Source organism: Schistocerca nitens, chromosome 2 (assembly GCF_023898315.1).
Source record: "Schistocerca nitens isolate TAMUIC-IGC-003100 chromosome 2, iqSchNite1.1, whole genome shotgun sequence".
NCBI classification, from domain to species: Eukaryota; Metazoa; Arthropoda; class Insecta; order Orthoptera; family Acrididae; genus Schistocerca; species Schistocerca nitens.
Genome location: NC_064615.1, coordinates 461441954 through 461461198, shown reverse-complemented (window position 1 = coordinate 461461198; position 19245 = coordinate 461441954). Strand labels below are relative to the sequence as shown.

Sequence of the window (19245 nt, the reverse complement as noted above, 5' to 3'; positions counted from 1 at the left end):
CATTGAGGTTTGCCGATGAGATGGTAATTCTATCCGAAACAGCAAAGAGCCTGGAAGAGCAGTTCAGTGGAATGGAGAATGTTTGAAAGAATGATTTAAGGTGAAAAGCAACAAAAGGAGAACAAGGGTAATGGAATGTAGTCGAATTAAATCAGGTGAAGCTGGGTAAATTAGATTAGGAAATGAGACACTAAAAGTTGTAGATGAGTTTTGCTATTTGGTTAGCAAATTAACTGTTGACGGCCGAGGTAGAGAGGATATAAAATGTAGATGTTCAGGGAAACAAAAGTGTTTCTGGAGAAGAGTTGTTGTCTAACATCGAGTATAGATTTAAGTGTTAGGAAGTCTTTTCTGAAAGTGTTTGTATGTAGTGTAGCCATGTATGGAAGTGAAACATGGACACTGAACAGTTTAGACAAGAAGAGAATAGTGGCTTTTGAAATGTGGTGCTACAGAAGAATGCTGAAAGTAAGGTAGGTAGATCACCTAATTAATGAGGAAGTACAGAATAGAACTGCGGATAAAAGAAATTCGTGGCCCCACTTGACTAAAAGAAGCCATCGGTCAATAAAACACATTCTGAGAGTATTAGGAGGAAGTGGTGGGGGGGGGGGGGGGACGAATATGTAGGAGGAAACAAAAGATGAAACCAGTAAGCAGGCTCGAAAGAATGTAGGTTGCAGTAGTTATTCGGAGATGAAGAGACTTGCGCAGGGTAGAGTAGGTTGGAGAGCTGCATCAAATCAGTTTCGGAGTGAAGACTGCAGCAACGACAACAACTGAGTGGATGAACTCAGCCCCACCTGAGATGCCGACACTGTTGAGAAGGTGCCGGTAGGACTGCTGCTCACTAACGTGGCGGAGGCCACGCGTGTCACGCTGTTCCTCCAATCGTAGTAGCTACGGCGTCAGGCATGATGGACGGGGTGGGCACTGACTGTCAGACGTCGTCATATTGTGCTGGGCTGGCACCTGGCAGAGAGCGCGGTAGCGCTGCAAGTGCGCAGCAGGTCGCGTCTGGCGGGGCACTGGAGTGGCGTGCCGTGCGGTGCTTGTCAAGAGTTTGTTGCTCCCTCCCGCACGGCGCTTGCTGTCTGCGCCGTGCGCTGAGTCAGAGCGCCCTCCCGCCTGGGCAGAACCCGTTCTGTGGACACGGCTGCGTCACCTTGAGCGCTACCAGTTGCTGGGTTTGTTGCCCGCCGGCGGCAGTCCGCGAAGCTCCCCTACAACCGGAGACTCCCTTTCCCGTGATACTGTTCGCATAGCTGGATAGCGGAGTATGTTTCTTGCGAGAGAGACTCGAGCGCTGCCGACGTCCATTCCCCACCGTGACAGGAACACTTTCTGCATCATTCGTTAGTCATTACACTGCCACCATCTAGTCCAACAAATCCAAAAAAAGAGCGAAAAGGTATGTTAATACGTCATCGAGCTCGCCTGTGAACGGATCGGCCGGCGTAGCTCCAGAAAAGCATACCTTCTTCCTGAAGTGGAGGTGTGGGGTTCTTGCTCCGCACCTGGTGTGGACGTTGCATTGAAATTTGCCGTTCTCGAGTGAGGGAAAACGGCATAAATACACATATCTGTGTGTAATTAATACGTACAGTTTGGTTTGGAGGCGGTGGTACTATACTGGGCATGGTACCTTTGGAAGTGGCGCTGCAGTCTGGAACCGCGCGACCGCTACGGTCGCAGGTTCGAATCCTGCCTCGGGCATGGATGTGTTTGATGTCCTTCGGTTAGTTAGGTTCAACTAGTTCTAAGTTCTATGGGACTGATGACCTCAGAAGTTAAGTCCCATAGTGCTCAGAGCCATTTGAACCTTTGGAAGTGGTGTCTCCTTACCTTTCTCCGATCTCTGAAACGACTTACCCATCCAGATATAGGGGCACCTGAAGTTCAACTTATTCCGATGAACACTGCAACTTCTCATTGTTCTCAAGAACAGAATATTTCTAGATGTGAAAGACGCAGTAAACGACGAGATTAGGACCGACCAGGTATTGAATCCAGAACTTTTAGTTTTGTAGTCCCGTACTTTGTAGTATCCACCACTATTCTCGATGTAGATTTATGGAAATTTGTTGCTTAATTAAATTATCTCTGTTGTAAAAAGTGTAATCCTTGTCAAAGGTGATATTAGAGTGTAAAAGATAACATTGTCCATTGTAGGCTGCAAATTTATCTCTCTCTCTCTCTCTCTCTCTCTCTCTCTCTCTCTCTCTGTGTGTGTGTGTGTGTGTGTGTGTGTGTGTGTGAGAGAGAGAGAGAGAGAGAGAGAGAGAGAGAGAGAGAGAGAGAGAGAGAGAGAGAGTGAAACATAGGTCATCCACTATTGTTATTAATCTTGGAGTTCTATGTTTAAGTGTCTACAACCGATATTACGTGGTGTCTCATACTACTGATATTCTCTGCTGCTGTGGTAGAGGTATTATAGAGGTATTTTCCATTGTTACCCTCACATGTCAGCAGGATTTCGGACCTGAAGTGCAGTTTAAAATTAAACGTAAAATAAACAATAATAACAATGATAATACGTAATCATTTATTTATATACTGGCTGAGTACCTGGCATCGCCCAGGTATGTATTTATTCCTATCTTCTACTAGTTCATCTATTTCCCCTCTCTCTCTCCCCATCTGCTCCTCTTCCCCACTTCTTTCTCCTCCACCCCCTCTCTCTGTCCACCTACTCTTCCCACTCCCTGCCCCGTTACCAGTCCCTCAGCCTCCCTGTCTGCTCCTGCTCTCTCTATACATCTCCTCCTCCCCCTCTCTGTTCATCACCTCCTCCCCCCCTCTCCCTGTCCATCTTTTCCCCCTCCCACAGTTTATCTCCACCTCTCTGTCTATCTCCTTCACTATCCTCTCTCTATGTGCATCGTCCCCTCTATCCTCCCTCTATCCATTTACTCCTCTCCACTCCCTCTGTCGATCTATCCTCTGCCCTCTGTCCATCTCCTCCTCTGCCATTTTTCTGTTCATTTCCACTTCCCCTTCTCTTCCTCCCCTCTAACCGTTTCCTCTCCCTCTCATTCCATCTCCTCCTGCCCCTCTCTGACTGCCCTCCTCTTCCTCCCCTTTCCTTTCTCTGTCTGTCTCCTCCTCCCTGTCTGATCGTCTCCTTATCTTCCCTTTCTCTGTCCATTTCCCCCTCCTCCTCTCTACTCCTCTCCTCCTCCACTCGTCTGCTTTCATCTCCCCCTTTCCCCTCTCAGTCTGTCCATCCTTGTCATTCCGCATTATCACCCTACCCTAATAGGAAGTTCCTGTTCCTTACCCCACAGTATTTCTTTCCAGGTAGCGAGATGTATACTTACATTTGCTTGATATCGATCTAGGGGTTTAGGAGGAACTTTCTACCCGTGGCCTTGCCTTTGTACGCTCATGTCACACATATATATTATGTTTCACACATATTTGTACACATATTTCACCTGTATCTGTATCGAAATTAGCCCTTTTGTTTAATTGGTACATAGCCTATTATTTACGACTTCATATCTCTTGAACTATGTATCGCACATTGATAATTTTTTGTAGGTATGTTCAGCGGAATGTGAGGATACCGTCTGCAATATGTGATGCGAATGAAGTTCGTAGCAAACAAGTAATAAATTTAAAAGTGATGCATGATGCGGTAGTTTTTCACGCATATCAGTGTTTATGACGTCGTATCTCTTGAACTATACCTAATACAGTATTATTATATCGCTGGTAAATTGAATGGTATACGTAAATGCTGTCTGCAACATGTGTCTCGAATAAAGTTAGTAGTAAAAAAGTAATAACTTAAGGCAGCATGCCTGATGGTACAGTCTTACTGCATGAACAATGAAAATGTACTTAGCGATAAACTTTTTCCCTTTCAATATTTTGTGGGGTTTCTCACCGAGAAACATTTTCGTAAAGGTTTGAAATTCTGTTTAAAGTGTGTTGTAAGTCATTAAGTGCTCTCATTCTCAAATACTGAATGAATATATAGTGGCTATTGGCGCGTTCTTGAGCTACGTTTCTTTTTAAACTCCAACCCTTACCACTTTGACAGGTAAGTGGTTTTTAACCACACAGCGATTCTTTCGAAACAGTCAGTGATGTGTGTATCAAGTTTGGTTGAAATCGGCCCAGTGGCTTAGGAGGAGATGTGAAACATACGCACATACATACATACGTACACACATTTTTATAATATTTATGTATTTTAACGGATGCTGCAACTCTTGGTCACTGAGTGACTGTATGAGGATATAGGATGTCTTAGTGTTGTTGTGATGAATGACAGCTGGTTCTAAATGTAGAAAAATGTAAGTTAATGCAGATGAGTAGGAGAAACAAACCCGTAATGTTCGAATACGGTACCAATAGTGCATTGCTTGACACAGTCACATCGGTTAAATACGTAGGCGTGACGTTGCAAAGCGATATGAAATAGAACGAGCACGCGTGGATTGTTGTAAGGAAAGCAAATTGTCAGCTTCGATTTATTGGGAGAATTTTAGGAAGTGCTAGTCTTCTATAATGGGAATGCTTACAGGACGCTTGTGCGACCTATTATTGAATACTGCTCCAGTGTTTGGGATCCGGACGATATCGAATTAAAGGGAGATATCGAAGCAGTTGAGCGCCAGGCTGCTAGATTTTTTAACGGTAGGTTCGATCAAAATGTAAGTATTACAGAGATGCTACGGAAACACAAATGGGAATCCGTGGATGGAGCCGACTGTGGGTCCATACAGCTGCACCACGTTTTTTATTTTACTCTAGCCATTCTGAAATTCTATTGTTTGCTCACATCACTACAGGCGAATATCAGGAGAATGCTTACTTCAAAAAGGCCGTGGCCTGTTATCTTTCTCCTCGCTGCTTCAACTGTACATAGACGTTACGTTTCTGATGATCGTTACGTAGAAAATGTATTCGACATTAACCTTCCTTGGTTCTTCAGTGACGATAAGAAAAATACATGTTCTTTTGACATAAGGCTAATAAACTTTAATACATCCTTTGGCAGCAATGGAATCTACGTTCTGTATGTACCAGAAAATGACAAAATAATTACATTCTCACCATTTTAATGCATTCCGTAACAGACTACCGACTCAGAACATAATGTTAGTGCTTATGGAGCCGATTTGTGTACGCTGCATTCAGTGTGACGTCGTTGCAGTACTTTCGAATGTAACGAATTATTCTAAATTCTTGCAGCAAAACTGTAGCTGTTTCAATGGGCTTATTGTAGATTATTTAATGCATATGGAAGCGTATTCGCAGTGTTATAACTGAAACAAAATCGATTGTGTGTTTGTACCTTGCAACTGAGATGTCTGATTGTCACATAGGGGAGGAAGCTGATTCCTGAAACTATAAAGGTTTCTACTTGGTTCGAGGACAGGTACAGGATGCACTTCGTCTCATGAGGACGTTGAGGAGCAACTTGAATAACAAGTAGTGGCTCTGGTCTGGAAAACTCACATTAATTTCTGGGAGAGTGGCGTAATAACCACTTGTCCCACTGTTGTGTCGACCATGACAGCGTTCGCAGACGATGACGGAGGGGTGTCAGCAGCAAGTAGTCCAAGAAACATGACTGCGCAGTTTATGCATAGTCCTGCTTTCTAATGTCATACCATGAATGCGCGCCATTGAATTTGGCATATCCCGTCTACTATCTCGACGAAACGTTCGCATCAAGCCTGACGGCTTGAGATGGTCTGTCTATGTGGTTCTCCACTTCGGAATATTTGCAGGGTAACTACGATCGAGATTTTTCCTTAATATTTAATTTACGATATCCCAACAGAGCAAGAGAAATATCCACTCGTAGAAATTCTGATCACAGCAGCCGTGCGCTACATCAGCAGAATCTCAAGATGTAAGGCATTGGAACTTCCTGCCAGATTAAAACTGTGTACCGGACCGAGATTCGAGCTCGAAACCTTTGTCTCTCGCGAGCAAGTGGTCTCCCGACTGAGAAACCCTAGCACTAATCACAATCCGCTCTCACAGCTTTGTTTCCGCCAGTATTTCGCTTCCTACCTCTCTAATTTCCAAATTTCACAGAAGTTCTGCAGCACTGGCACTCCTGGTATAAATGGCATTATTGAGTGGCAGACCTCAACTGGGTTTGTTCGGCCTTCTGATGCAAGTCTTTCTACTTGACGCTATTTCGATGACTTGCGCGTCGATGAATATCAGCTGCGGGCATTGCGAGATGTAAACACTTGTAACATCGAAATGCTATCTTTTTGTGGAAGATCTTATACACATAAGATGTGCTACAAATACTAGGCCTAAAAATTGAAATGGATATTTCATAGCTCTTCGTGAAACTCCAGACCGTGTCTTGCAGATAACTTCGTGTAATACTAGCGTTCATTATTATTATTATTTTGACCAATTTTCTTCTCTGATTTCTTGCTGTGTGCAGCAAATATCAGCTAAGAACCAAAGGAGAGGTAAAAAGCAATGCCTTTAGATATTTGTCTCTTTACATTATACGTTCAGTAGACCTGCTTTCTTATGAGGATAAAAAATTTCTTTTGTTTGCTAGGACAAATTTTGATATGTTAATGTTGGAAAAACTGTTGTGGCTGATGACATACAGAATTTGATCATAGACTGTTCTTTGTCGCGACTGGAAAGATTACCGATTTACACAACCTAATCTTGCAGATTAATAGGAGGAATCCATGTTTGATAAAATGTCAGAATTATGTTGAGTAGTAAGACCACATGTCATTTCTGTCAGCTTGACCTTAAACCGATATAATCATATTGATTCACTTTATCTCCAGTTAAACAATTTAGTTAACACAGGAATAATAGTATCGTCGGCAGCAGCTATAGTATTACAGAACCACACTGACAATTATGTAAGTGATGATGATGTAACTCTGTGAACAGCAGATTTAACACATTTAAATTTTGTAATTCCTGCGAACCATTTAAGACACATCAGGTTTCAGATTGTTCACTTATAGATGATTAAAAATGCTTCGTATTCCAGAAGGTATACTTGTCGATTTCCTTTGAACTTATTTCGTTCATATGATCCCTCACCTCGTGCTCCCCTCCCTCCCGTCCCCCTACCCACCCCCCACCCACACACACGGAAACATGCCTACTAGCGTTCCAGGTTTTTGAGGTCAAGATTATACGAGCGGCAGAGGATCTTTCACTAAATTTCTACAGATAAGGGAACAATGATCGGAAGTGAATATTTCAGCCGATACCAAACCCTTAATGAGTAATGCGTGTGGGGCACGTATTTTTAAAACTGATTTTGTTGCATAACGACGAACTGCCTTCTGCTTCGACGCTGGGAACGCAGAGTCCTCTTTGACGTTTACGTAGTGTAGTTTGTATCTGTTTGCTGTTAGTGATTAGTAATCGACGACGGAGTATTACTTGTTACAAGGGGCTGAAGACATGCATGCATCGTATCGAGCAGCCGAATATTGTGCCTGGGATAATGTCTGTAATTATTTCTCTGCCTTTACCTGTCTATGCCTGTACAGTCATTCCTACTATGACATTTGTTTTTACTGTGGAAAGGCGTCACCAGATTACGTTTACTTTGCTCGAGGAAAATGACGACGTTATCAAACAAATGCTGAAAACTTAGATGTAAATTTTTTCGACGACGGTAAAATAAGCCGGATTTACTTAACATAAATAAAGAAGATATTTACGAGGGCGCGTTGAAAACCAATGTCTCCCAATTTTTTGTGAAAACTCTTACAGCTTTTTAAATAAAACAAACTTTATTAACATTCTGCACCTTCATTATTCAAGTGTACATATTTGCGTTCATCTGCCTCTAGAGGCCTCCGAATTACAAGATTATCATGTAACATGGCGGTGTGTAACGTAATTATGTCGCGTGAGAAAACCTCGCGGAGTGGCCGCGCGGTTAGAGGCGTCGTATCACGGATTGCGCGGCCGCTCCCGCCGGAGGTTCGAGTCCTACCTCGGGCATGGGTGTGTGTGTTGTTCTTAGCATAAGTTACTTTAAGGTAGTTTAAGTAGTGTCTAAGTCTAGGGACCGATGACCTCAGCAGTTTGGTCCCTTAGAAATTGACACACATTTGAACATTTTCACGTGAGAAACGGCGTGCTGTTATCGAGTTTCAAATTCGAAGAGTTCATCCACACGGAGAACCCTCTCCTTCAGAGTGGCAATACCAGACCACGCACGAGCACTACGACATCTGCAACAATCCGACGCCTTGCGTTCTCTGACATCGATCATCCTCCATACAGTCCACTCTTGGCACCATTAGATTTTCATCTGTTTCAGATCTTAAAGAACACATTCGAGGATTTCGCTCTGACAGTGATGAAGCGGACTTCACTCTGATAGTGATACAGTGGTGAAAGCAGGGATGAAGTTGCGGCTACCGTAACGAAGTCAAACATTCCAGAGCGACGGTATTGGGAAATTGGTCTTTCGTTGCGACAAATGAGTTCACCGCCATCGTGAGTGTGTTGAGAAATAAACACGTGAAGAATAAAGATGCAGGATGTTAATAAAGTGGGTTATTTTATTTATAAGGCTTTAAGAACTTGCACACACAAAAAATATCGGGGACATTACTTTTGGGCACGCCCTCGTATATCACGAACTCACCTATTTCTTCGGAGGGAAAGTTACAATTCGAAATGTGGCGTAATAGAACCTTTATATATGATGTTTCATCTTTGAGACAAACGTCTAGGAGTTGTAGATCACAATAATGGGGAACAACTTCTGTTCGAGGCAAAATGTTCGTAGACGCTCTCCAGAGACACTAGCCTTCCTTTAGTATTTTCTGGCCCTGGGACGATGCGACCTCACCGTATTGGCAGGCTCTACTAACGAAGTACGCAGCATACTATCTACCCTTGTAATCTGATAGAAGATTTTCAACAAGAAAACAATGAGGATCTCTAAGCGGAGAAACGTAGTTCAGAAGCCAATCAGGTACTTCGATCTTGCGTGGCATACGGCTTTTACAGGGAGCAGATGACCGAATGATATGCAACACACATTAGATATGAACGCCATAGGGTGACTCCGCCCTACCACTTCCCACGGTCGTAACCAGTCTTCAACGACCCCTACCATCATAGCGAGGCTGCTATTCAGAAGAGATCTACACCTCCTCGTACTCATACGGCTTTATGGACAGCCCTGCACGATTCGTGGTGTTAGTTCCCTCCAGCACTACTTCAGATTTTAGCCGAGTCCATGCCACATCGTGTTGAGGTCTTCTGCGCTCTAGCGGGGACCCTACACGATATTAGGCAGGTGTACCAGTTTCTTTGGCTCTTCAGTGTATGTCGACGTTTTCTAGAGCAGTGTGCGTTATAACCACATTCATATACATACATGGCAATACATGTTTCAGTCAACATAGTTTTTGTTTACGCCTGTCAGTTCACTATTCCATGTTTTACTGTATTCTTTCAGCATAGGATCATTGTTAATATGCATTACAGGATATATGTTGTGGTTTATATCCTTCACAGGACTGCTCTGCCGCCGACGTCAACACCGTCACTGCCATATCTCCGTTCGCTGAGCGAGACGTGCGTGGACGACGCTGACTCTGTCTGCCAGTAGCCGAGGTCAGCTGAGCGGCGGCTGCAGCGAGCTGACTCAGGGGGCAGCCCAGCAGGGCAGGGCGCGCCACAGGTAGGCCCCAAGCTCCCACAATGCGACCCAGTATATTGGCAACCGTGCTACCCCGAAGACCAAGTACGAGACGCCCTTTGCGCTATTTTCAACAAGAGAATATCCAGTCGAAATAACGACTGCAGTCCGAGTCGCTATCCGAATGGGAATATCCCAAATGCGTTGTGAGCACTAGTATCACGTAAAATACTCTAACCAGATGTTTCATGTTAATGATGTTAACGTGGTAACGATAGGAAGGGTCTAATGCCTCAAGTGATGTCCAGATGTCACTAATGTACATACTGCTACTGTTGTTGTGGTCTTCAGTTCGCAGCCTGCTTTGATGGAGCTCTCCATGCCACTTCATGTCCTCGTAACTACTGCAACCTATAGGGTGACAGTTATTGAACTACATGAAATAAAATCGTCGTAACTCCTGAACGCTTTGAGTTAGGACGTTCAAACCACACGGTTGGCTGCGGGGCATGATGGGAACTAGTATGCGCTGTATGGTTTGGTTTAGCGACGAAGCTCACTTGCATTTGGATGGGTTCGCCAACAATCAAAATTGGCGCATTTGGTGTACTGAGATTCCGCCTTTCGCGATCGAGAAGTTTCTTCATCCTCAACGGCTTATTGCGTTGTGTGCAACGTCCAGTCACGGAATAATCGGTCCGATATACACTCGTGAAATGGTCACACGGGAAAATCTCCACTTCCTCGCTACCTCGAAGATGCTGTGTGCCATCGCCCATGCGCCGACTATAACACCACGTTCAAACTCACTTAAATCTTGATAACCTGCAATTGTAGCAGCAGTAACCGATCTAACAACTGCGCCAGACACTTGCCTTATATAGGCGTTGCCGAACGCAGCACCGTATTCTGCCTGTTTACGTATCTCTGTATTTCAGTACGCATGACTATACCGGTTTCTTTGGTGCTTCAGTGTATGTTAACGGTATTTTCTCCTCCAGTAATTTTTCACTTGCTATTGACATTCTGCATTTTATATCCTGTCTATTTAGGTCTATATCAGTTATTTTATAGCCCAAATAGCGTAACTCGTCTATTACTTTTAGTGTCTCACTTCCTAACCTAATTCTCCCAGGATCGCTTGATTTAATTCGACTGGACCCCACTACACTTGTCTTACTTTTATTGATGTTAGTCTTATAATCTCTTTTCTAGAAACTATCAATTCCATTTAACTGCTGTTCCAAGTCTTGTGCTGTCTATGACAGAATTACTATATCGTCGAGAACCCCAAAATTTTTATTTTTTCTCCTTTAACTTGAACCACCTTTCCAAATTTCTCTTTGATTTGTTTTCCTGCTTCTCAGTCTGCGGATTGAATAATAAATGAGATGCCACACTCCTTTCTTAACCACTGTCTCCCTTCCATATCTTCGACTCTTATCATTGCAGTCTGATTTCTATATAATTGTGAATAACTTTTCGATCACTAGCAAGAACTCCAGAGTTATTGCTAGTGCACCCTCATCACCGAATCTCACTCCCTAGGACTTCCATCCGTTTGGCCAAAGAATAATGCACTCCACGTAAAGCAGTACATGGGATGATGGGCAACTTGTTGATGCAGCAAGACGACTGTCTCTTCTAGTAATTAAGATATTAACGTAATGGACACAAATACTCTTCGAACGACATAATGTTAAATTTAATTTAGCTGTGACGACACCACCTTATATGCCTTTTCATATCTCTTGTCACTAGTTTGTGAGATAACTGCTTGAGAGTATTATGTTACGAAATAGCTCTGAAGTGAGGAAACATATGAAGCATAGTGAATTTCTCTGGGATGTGTAACAGCAGGTGTAAGACTAATTGTGTTACTTAAGGAATTCACTGAGAATAGTACAAGGAGATACTTATGCTGAAAAATCACTATTAGTTTACATGAACGTCTACTTTCAACAACAAGAAAAATTCACAATTGTTTCATGAATTGCTTTAATGGTTATTTTCCTCTCTTCTTCTATTTCTTGCCCTTTATTTCCATATCTTCACGGAGTCGGCACGTTAATTCTCGGAAATGCCAATGGTAGTGACAGAGAATAGCTGAATGCCCTTCCTGGCGCCACCCCTTTTCTGCTCGGTACGGAATTTGTGCACCTCCAACTGTCTGCCTCTGGTGTTGTCCCATTTGAAAGTGTGGGAACGATGTTATCATTGTTTGCAAAGTGTGCAGCTGAGGTGGGACGCTGCGGTGTTCTCCTAGTCGGATGTGTTAAACAGCCGGCAAGCCACAACCAGACTAGCCGGCACACCGGCACTCGTAAATCCGCCGAACGGATTCTATCCGGGACCGCCGTGCCTCCCTGAATCAGCTCGCTAACGCGCGCGGTTATGCGGCCAGGTAACTGCGTTAACGACAGTGAAAATTAGTGTCTGATTGTTTCACACATTTAGTGCTTTCACAGTGTATGGACCACAATGAAACTCATAAATTTCTTCCATAGTGGACGTAAGCGCCTTGAGAGATTCAGCAGCTGTATAGATATTTAAAAAAATTCTTATTTATTGTTCCGTCTCAGTTGCAAATGGCTCTATTAACAAATCGAAGTGTGGTCAGTGAATATACTAACATACCTCTATTTTCTCTTTGCTGTGATTTCACGTCTTCTACGTCAGCAGAGTGCGTAACTGCTTTCACTTGCAGTAAAAATCGCCGCGAATAATTTTCATACTTAGCTGTGGTGACAGAAATTTTCCCGCCATGGTGTGAATTGTTGCCCATTTTGACAATTATTTACGTTTAGATTGAACATGCAACGTGGCATGGACGGCTTCGACATCAACACAAACAGCTGGAGGATATGATCTCCCAAACATGAGTGGCGTCAAGGTTTGATTTCTTGGATGGGACCAGACTTCGCTAGACAACATGAGGCAGAAACGATTTTGTAACACGACATAAACCTCTCAAGTTGTGTAATGGTCAGTTACAGCTCAGATATGGCTATCCATCAGTAATTAAGTCACTGCAGCACTCTTCTGGAAAGACGGCTTTGTAAAATATTTTATATACACTGAAGCGCCAAAAAAACTGGTATGGGCATACGTACTCAAATACAGAGAGACGTAAACAGGCAGAAAGCGGCGCTGCGATCGGCAACGCCTATATAAGACAAGTGCCTGGCGCAGTTGTTAGATCGGTCACTGCTCCTACAATGGCAGGTTATCAAGAGTTAGGTGAGTTTGAACGTGGTGTTATAGTCGGCGCACGAGCGATGGGGCACATCTTCGAGGTAGCGATGAAGTGGGGATTTCCCGTACGACCATTTCACGAGTGTACCGTGAAAATCATGAATCCGGTAAAATATCAAATCTCTGACATCGCTGAGGCCGGAAAAAGATCCTTCAAGTACGGGACCAATGACGACTGAAGAGAATCGTTCAGCGTGACAGAAGTGCAACGCTCCGCAAATTCCTGCAGATTTCAAAGCTGGGTCGTCAAAAAGTGTCAGCGTGGGAACTATTCAACAGCACGTTGCAAGGCAACATTGACTTTCGGAGCCGAATGCCCACTCGGGTACTCTTGATGACTGCACGACACGAAGTTTCACGCCTCACCTGGGCCCGTCAACACCGACGTCGGACTGTTGATGGCTGGAAACATGTTGGCGGGTTCGGACGAGTCTCGTTTCAAATTGTATCTATTCTGTACGGGTATGGAGACAACCTGATGAATCCATGGAGCCTGCATGTCAGCAGGGGACTGTTCAAACTGCTGAAGACTCTGTAATGGTGTGGGGCGTGTGCAGTTGATACCTCTAGATCCGTACGTAAGCGTCCTGGTGATCACCTGAATCCAATCATGTCCATTGTGAATTCCGATGGACTTGAGCAATTCCAGCAGAATAATGCGACAACCCACACGTCCAGAATTACTGCCGAGTGGCTCCAGGAACACTCTTCTTATTTTAAACAGTTCCGCTGCCCACTAAACTACCCAGACATGAACATTATTGAGCATATATGGGATGCCTTGCAACGTGTTGTTCAGAAGAGTTCTCCACCACTTCGTACTCTGATTTATTGTCAGCTCTGCAGGATTCATGGTGCCAATTCCTTGCAGCACTACTTCAGATATTAGACGAGTCCATGCCACGTCGTGTTCGGACACTTCTGCGCGCTCGTGGGGGCCCTACACGATATTAGGCAGGTGTACCAGTGTCTTTGGCTCTTCAGTGTATGTGTTTCTGTGTACCAGTGAACTCACCGTGCCGGCAGCGGTGGCCGTGCGGTTCTAGGCGCTGCAGTCCGGAACCGCGTGACTGCTACGGTCGCAGGTTCGAATCCTGCCTCGGGTATGGATGTGTGTGATGTCCTTAGGTGAGTTAGGTTTAAGTAGTTCTAAGTTCTAGGGGACCGATGACCTAAGATGTTAAGTCCCATAGTGCTCAGAGCCATTTGAACCATTTTTTAACTCGCTGAGCTATGGAATTGCGTGTCGAGGGAAGTTTTCAGCTAAACCTCTGGGATAACGCACGTTATTACTTTTGGTCAGCGTAGAGTCAGTCACTGTAGCTCCCAAGGTCAAGGTCGATGCATCATTGAAAGTTTCATGTAGATGTCTTTGTGAATATACGTACATTACTAATAAGGTGAGGTTTCAAAAGACTACAAATTTTATGCGAACACACGACGTAACGGTGTGATCAACAAACGATAACACTTTTTTGAATGAATATAGCTGCAGCTTTCCACGAAAAAATTTGTTCTGAAAAAAAATGGTACCACATGTTTCCTTGTCTTACATACTTGTGTGTGCTATGGTTTTCCGAATGTTCAAAACAAAAAAAAAAGGAAATTAGTGCTTGAAGTCATGAAAATTAGGAGAAAATTAAAGCAGGAATACAAGTTGTTATCATAAGGGTCATCCCAGCTTTTGCCTTGAGTGATGTAGTGAAACCTTGGAATGTCAAATCTTGTGTGTTTAAATTTAATTTTTTGGACTTCTGTGCCCAACGGTGAACTCAACCGTGTCAACTATAAATAAAAATCGAGCACACCTCTTGCCCCAAAAGACAGTGTGATGAACGGCAGAACATATAATCGACATTAACTACTAGTGTGTGAAATCTCAAAAGTGTTTCGTCACTCACCACAGAACTGTCTTCAGTCCCCCCCCTCCCCTTTCCCCCCTCTTCACCCCACCACCAACACCACCACCACCACCTCCAGCTCATTTACGTCCAGCTTACACCCCTGGCACAAGTTCGCAGAACAAATCGCAAGACACATGCCGTCCCGATTTTAAAACTGAATAACATGGAAACAAAGATCGATAGAAGAAGGTAACAAACGGTATATTTGTTGTGTAACCTACAAGAATTTTAAACGGAAGTTTCGAAACAGTCATTACAAATGCGGCTGACCGATGGCACTGTACGCTGCACAGCTCGCATTAGCATGCTTAAGTAAACTCGTTTTCTGCAAGAAGTCATTGGAATCGCAACAATATTTTCAAAACGTCCATTGGTCATAGAAGAGCTGTGGAAACGAACAAAAGTTGCCATTACGCCTTGTAGCTCAACGGAAATGTTTCAGTTGCGAAACATATAGACTGACACCTATTTGGTATGATGATCATATTGTCGGCCGCTATCTTCCATGTGCCACTCTGTGCCTGGTCGATTCTTCAACTCTTGCTGTATGATGACAAACTGTTTCAAAATTGCAACGTACCGCTCACTAGTAATCGATTCTCGGATGAAAAAAGAAACGATAATGTCTCTGCTGCATATCACAGCCCATACGGTAAAATTGGGCGAGTTCCGTGGTTTCGCTTCACACAAATGTGGATTTTTCGTAACTCCAGAATAGCCACTTTTGGTTATTTGACACTCCAGTAAGGTGGATGTCTGCTTCGTATCTGAACAAGTGCAGCGAACATCAAATCCTTCATTATCATCCATTGTGAGAATATCGGTCTCAAAGTGAGCAGACAACAGTTACTGGCATGACCTGTTGGCTTTAGAGTTTGAGTGCAAGCATGTGTACAGAGTTTTTGAGCACTGTATGCGCCCTGGAACCCTTCAGACCAGTCTCTTCTGCAACTCTTCCGACGTATTTCCTCGGATGTTGCTGAATAAGTCCAGAACTGTGGCGACATTTTCTTGATCAACTGGAGTTGGCGTGCGGCCAACATTCCCCGCTAGGTCATCAGCCACAGACCCCCTTTACAGTTTCACCTAGAACTTGCGCATTAGTTTCGCATTGGGTCGTTTCGGAATATTAAATCGTGTTTGAAAACTGCGCCTGGTTGCCGTAATACCGTCTTCTCACCTATGATATTCCAATGCCAGACACACTCTTCAGTGGAAAACGTTATTTCAACCTTTTGCTTCTGCACATTAATCTCTTTTAACGTTTCAGTGGTGGAAGTGATCGCTCTAGGATTCGCAGTATTGTTTGTAGGCTGTACGTGTTGCAATTATTGCGCCATCTGTTTGTAGCTACCACTTTGAAACATCTCTATAAAATTCTTATAGTTTTTGACGAGAAAAGTACAGTTTCCTGTATTCTTCTATCGATCTTTGTTTTCATATTGAATTTTAAAATCAGAAAGTTGTTTGTTGGACACTCAGTAAATATGCCGGGTGGTGAGAAACAGACTGAAAAACTTGTAAGAGTGTTGCAAGGTAGGTTCTACTGAGAAATAGTGGTTAAGAAAAAAATTCAATGCATTGCGCCGTTTTCCAGTCAATTAGTATTGAAGTTAGCCAGTTAGGTCTTGGCGTGGACAGATTCAAGCGGCCCGCCATACATAGTGTCAGTTGTTCCCATATCGTAGACGATAGCGAATGAGTCTGCTCAGCCTCTGGCTCGTGTTCCATCCTTACTGCCGTCCCACGTCCAATTTTAGTACCTCTCTGTTGTTCAGTTTTACGAAACCAAACAAAGATCACGTTTGGCGACAGCGTCTTGGGGGTCCTTGAATCAGCGCACACAACGGCTTGATTGGTTTTCTTCAGTGTTAATTAACTTGGAAAAGGCGCGACGCATCGAATTTTTTTCTTAACTGTTATTTCACAACTCAAACTATGCTATATCACCCTTACAAGCTTTTCACACCTCCATTTTCCTACATTTATTTATTTCTGTTTATCTTATTGATATTGCTTAAGTTCCTTAGGTATTCTGTAGTTACATTGATAGCTGTCTCTTTAATTGGTTGTGTATCACTCTCCATGTTTCATACCTCCTGATGCAGCCTTGTCTAGTACTTTTATTTTATTAGTTTTGTTTATTAATAGAAACTTATGTAGGCATGCTATTCCTATTTTGTGCTAAATGTTTTCCTGTCTACTCCATTGTTATTTATGTACTGTTCAGTTTTTACTTTTCCATTGCAAAGATGTTACTTTCTGTATGTTTCTACTTCAGTGTAGATGTGCTACTTCTCTTCCAGTGTTATTTGCTAATATTTAACTTCTTTGGTGATAATACTCAGTAAATGTCTGAAGATGGCCTAGTAAGCCGAAAACCGGTTAACAAGTAATATTGTAGAACAAAAGCAAACTGTTGCATTGCTTTTATTATCAGGCTGTTTCTGACCAACCTGTATAGGCTTGTTACGAGGAGGAAAATGAGAACTATATACGTTGAAATATTCTGGTATTTAAAAAATGATATAATACTAATAATTCAGAACGGGAACTTATTTAATTTTACAAACCTTAATAACATAAAAGAAGGATTAAGGTACCAGCCATAGCCTAATCAGAGAATTATCTCTCCGTTCCGTTGGAGTAGATTGTGAAAGATATAGAAACTGTTGCATAGTTAACTTGTCAGACAGCAAAGTACCCCCCCCCCCCCCCCTTTCCCCACTACATGGCTGGAAATTACAGATACTGGTCAGACGGTGTATCATTCCAAAACGTTACATCTATTGCATCTTTCACAGCTCTGGCGCGTATAATGTAAATGACTTATTATCACGAATCAAGATATAATGTAAATCGTCCACAAGCGTGCCATTCTATCACGCCACGCATTGTTGACAGAATTCAAGCAGTCTCTAACGTTTTTGGTCCAGGACAATATTACAATATGTCTCTTAACATAGCAGTGTGAGATGTTTCTTTCCGGCAACGATCGATCGTCCCACAGTCTATTAAACCTTAAAAATCACTTTCTAGTTTAGGAAATCTGCAGAAATTGAGGAGCTATTCATCTCTAAAGAGTAAAACATCGCGTCCATAGCCGAGTGTACGACTGTATGTACAATTTTTCAGCGACTTGCCTCGTCGTCTTCATCAGATGCTGCAAGCATTGCGCTCGCTGTACGGACTCTAACAAGGACATAGCAATGGCATCGGGCGACGAAATATTTCCTATAGCAATGTACTCACTAACTCGAATTCACATCCTGAAATACGCCGTCCGTCAATCACGCGGGCATCCTCGGATATCGCATTCTTCCGTAACTCTTGTAGACCTGTGTAAAGTAAGGCATGTCGCACATTTATTCTCACTGAAACATATTTTCTCTATCTTTACTGATTCCCCTCCTCGTTCGCAGGTCATTTCACCCGTTGTAAGATTCCGAAGTGCTGAAAGTAGCCTATCAGTTCATATCAAGCTGAAGCAGCCTGGCAGACACCACACCACACTGCTCGAATTAAACTCTGTGACGTTTAAAAGTTCTCATTGGGGTTCACACAGTATCTATTTTGCGCTTGCAGTGTTGCTGCGTAGGTGTGTACTTTTCAAATACTGAAGGAGTAAGGTAATCTGTCTTCACAAAGTAAAATCTTTGTGAAATTGCAATCTGTAATAAATCTCTTATGAAATAACTATACAGTCTCGTCTGTTAATGATGGTTCAGGCTTATTACTACTGAATGAATCGTCCCGTTGATGCTTTTTTTTTCAGTTCTCCGTTATTTACAACAGCCATAATTCGCATCACATTTCCGAAACGCTTCTATAATAGAAATTTTGTCTTCCGAAGTTGAACACTCTTGTGAGTTTAAAAATTGTAGTAGTGATTTCATCTACCTTGATGTAACAGTTTCAGTTTCTACTTCTCTCTTTTTGCTCTCCTATTCAATGTTAGCAAGCCATCTCATTTCTTACACTTCTCAGTGAAATTACGTTTCCATTTCTCTTTTCTGATGCAGTGAAACCTTGTATATTAATGATGCGAAACTACTCAAAACAGCATGAAAGCTCCACCCATTATTCTAGATGAAAGTGTTCGCGTCGGCTGTTGTGGCCCAGCGGTTCTAGGCGCTTCAGTCCGGAACCGCGCTGCTGCTACGGTCGCAGGTTCGAATCCTGCCTCTGGCATGGATGTGTATGATGTCCTTAAATTAGTTAGGTTTAAGTAGTTCTTAGTCTAGGGGACTGACGAGCTCAGATGTTAAGTCCCATAGTGCTTAGAGCCATTTGAACCATTTTGAAAGTGTTCGCATAATAAATTTAAAAAATGGCCAGTTGCGAACAGGACCCGCGCACTGAGCGTTCCGTATAAAGTTAATTATGTATATAGACATTTCATCCATTCCAGAAATCGCAAATCAAGGCTGCCTGCTATCGACATTGATACTG

At 43.1% G+C, this 19245-nt stretch overlaps 1 long non-coding RNA gene across 1 annotated transcript in view; it reads left to right on the top strand.

Annotated features, from left to right (window-relative positions):
• The window catches only part of LOC126236352 (uncharacterized), a 294770-nt gene that overhangs the window by 143921 nt on the left and 131604 nt on the right, over positions 1-19245 (top strand). The window contains exon 3 of the long non-coding RNA XR_007544900.1: positions 9511-9676. This is a non-coding gene — a long non-coding RNA (uncharacterized LOC126236352). The remainder of the gene's footprint in view (positions 1-9510; positions 9677-19245) is intronic.